Raw genomic sequence first — 3,087 nt, 5'->3', positions numbered from 1 at the left:
CCTTTCCATTTAGTTTAAAGTGACATTTTTTTTTATTCATTGCATATCATACCAGGGCATACAGTGAAATGCGAGTGATTCATGAAAAAATACTGCTAAAACTATAAGGAACTATTTTTACATAAAAAATTCTCCTCTCTTTTCCTATTCTCTCCTCTCTTCTCCTATTTTCTCTCTCCTCTCTCCTCCCACTCTCATCTTATCTAAATACACTCCAAATACAACTCAAACGTTCCTGTAAGTTTTCCTTTAACAACAAAAAGCAACATTATATTGGATATTCACCTGCTGTGCGTAATCAAAGCTGTAGTGCATCGTGATATCTCTGCTTGCAGGTGGGGAGGGGCCTAGCGACAGATCCATGTTCTCGGCGCATGTGCGCTTTGTGGCGGCAGTCATCTCCTGCAACAGCTCGCGTTCTCTGTCAACAAGGGCCAGATGTTTTAACTGCACCTGGATGAAAGCATGAATGAAAGAAAACGTTATTTAACAGATTGCAGAATGGGTACAACACAGTACGGCTCAATACACACACACACACACACACGGCTAATGAGGTGGCAGTGCTCAGTTATCCTCAGGTTATCCTAATGTCATGTGTGTTGAAGCTAGGGCTGGGCGATATGGCCTAAATATGATATCACGATATTTTCTGACCTTTCGGCGATACACGATACACATCACAATGTTTTTCTTTTTTTCCCCAAACAATTCATTATGAGGCTTACCAAGACAGTATTCGAGTTTGCAAGCTAACATTAAAGACAAAATAAAATACCCATGCATTTAGCATTTTTATATTATATATTAGATTTAGATTATTGGATTATTAGATTATATATTGCATATATTTAGCAATGAGATATTATATGATTTAGATATGAAATATGATTAATTGAAAATGGGGGACCCTGATGTAAACAAGACGAAAGTCTTTCTCTGGTCTGCATCCCCTTAACAATTGTATGTATTGAGCTGTACTGTACCCATTCTGCAATATGTTAATAAAGTTTTAAATCAATCAATCAATCAATAGCATTTTAGCATTTTTATGAAACTACTGTATATTTGTATGTCTCTAAATGTTTTGATGAATTGAAAATGGAGGACCCTTATGTAAAAAAGGCGAAAGTCTTTTTCTGGTCTTCATCCTCCAGTCCACTGTTGTTGTATTGAGCTGTACTGTATTGTACCCATTCTATGTCGTCATCGGACGTTGCTATGTTTGGGTAAATACTGTAAACAAGCCACTATGGACGGGGGTACAGGGGAATAGATGGTGGTAAAAAACAGTCTGTAGTGTAGTAGTGAAAGTAGACTGTACACACCTGGAGTTTCTCCACCTGCAACTTCTCTGGCCTTCCCGCGGCTTGCTGTAATTGGTTATTGTTGGAGTAGCATTGAGAACACAGATCTGTCCTGGGTTTTGTGATCATTATCTGCGGAAGGAGTGCTTTCCACAACCGAAGGAAGGATCTCTGACCAACAACACGAAATCCTGAAAAGACAAGTGTTTTTGTTAGATTGGTAGAATAAGAAAAAGTGGGAACCATGTGTGTGTGTGAGAGAGAAAGAAATGGGTGGTTTTGTGACATACCTTCTATACCGCTGTAAAGGCGCCACAGGGCAGCTTTGGTCAGATTGGTTGGCAGTAACTTTGCAGTGAAATCCTTGTGACCAGCATGACGGCCAGGCAACACAATCGCATGGAGGACAGCAAAGTTGATCAGAAATTTCACAACCCTTTTTACGTCAAAAAGAGACAAAAAACGCTTGTGATTTCTCGGCTGTTTCTTCCTCTCCCGCGGTGTGAGGCCATCTGTCTTGTAGTGTTTGAAAAGGCTTTTGAGAAGCGCATCGCTGATCCTAAACAAAAATGTTAACAATAGGGAAGAGAATTAATGAATGAAATACACACATTGTACACACTGTATCTGTATGTCATATATTATGTTATGATGAATTGAAAATGGGGGACCCTGATGTAAACAAGATGGAAGTCTTTCTCTGGTCTGCATCCCCTTAACAATTGTATGTATTGAGCTGTACTGTACTGTACCCATTCTGCAATCTGTTAATAAACTTTTCAATCAATCAATCAATCACTCTTGTTTACATTCAGGTGTAGTTTTTAAGAATCCCTATCCTAGCGATGTGCATTACAAAATGGCCGCACAAAAACTACACTACCCAGAATATCCAAAATGGACGCCCTCGCAGGGTAGAATAGGATTCGACGACTATATCTAGACTTTAACACCTATTTAAACCTATTTAAACCTATTGCTAAACATACATATACGTCCAATACAATACATCTACGTCCAATACAATATACAAGCATAAAAACACTTACCCATAAATGAAACAGAACGTTGGACGACAGACGACAACGTCGTGGAATCTGTACGTTGTCCTTGAAGCCAGGCGTATAGCGTTGACTTTCTTTGTACTTTGCGTCATCTCTGAAACATTTTGGCATGTTCCAATAATGGACAACAGACACATGTCCCTTTCTCTTGGTGTCAACGACGCGGTGTCCAATCGGTTTTGGTAAATTAGCTCAACCGACAGTTTTTTTGAACAAGACAGGGCAGATCGTTCTGAATTTTCCTTTCGGCGCGCCTGGCACTTGCAGTGGAAAGAGTTTATCTTTCCGAGTTCCTCTTCTATTTCGCCCTCCACCGTTAAACCAGACATCTTTTCAACTGATCGCATGGTTGATTCAGCTGAAAAGCCCAATGCTACAGTTTCAACGCAAAGGTCTCCGTCTTCCTCTGTTTCACCATCGTCGGCAGGTTCGATTGGATCTGGGACAATTTCATCTGCGTCTTCATCTGCGTCTTCGGTCTCTTCATCGTCGGATAAAAGAGCTGGTGGCGGCTCACCTTCCGTGATGACCATGTAGTCCGTGATGTGGTCACTCATCGTCGCCGAGGAGTCTATACTCATTCCATCTCTTCCTCTATTAAGAGCAGCTGATAATTTTTGTGCGGCCATGTCGATGTTATCTAAGCAGCAAAAAAGTGTTCTCTGGGCTACAGGTGCTGTGAATATAAACACCACACCGTGTGGGGGCGTACCTCA

At 40.8% G+C, this 3,087-nt stretch overlaps 1 long non-coding RNA gene across 1 annotated transcript; it reads right to left on the bottom strand.

The window, feature by feature from the left end:
- Positions 1-1,260: 1,260 nt before the first annotated feature.
- LOC311233060 lies at positions 1,261-2,447 on the bottom strand. The gene is made up of 3 exons (XR_014620003.1): positions 2,357-2,447; positions 1,598-1,866; positions 1,261-1,498 (listed from the first exon to the last, which is right to left on the bottom strand). It is a non-coding gene; the product is annotated as an uncharacterized lncRNA (long non-coding RNA).
- Positions 2,448-3,087: the final 640 nt, after the last annotated feature.

This window comes from Notolepis coatsorum (assembly GCF_963971535.1).
Source record: "Notolepis coatsorum genome assembly, chromosome: 8".
In the NCBI taxonomy this organism is placed as follows: domain Eukaryota; kingdom Metazoa; phylum Chordata; class Actinopteri; order Aulopiformes; family Paralepididae; genus Notolepis; species Notolepis coatsorum.
Note: the sequence above shows the minus strand (reverse complement) of the source record. Positions and strands in the feature narration are given on the sequence as shown.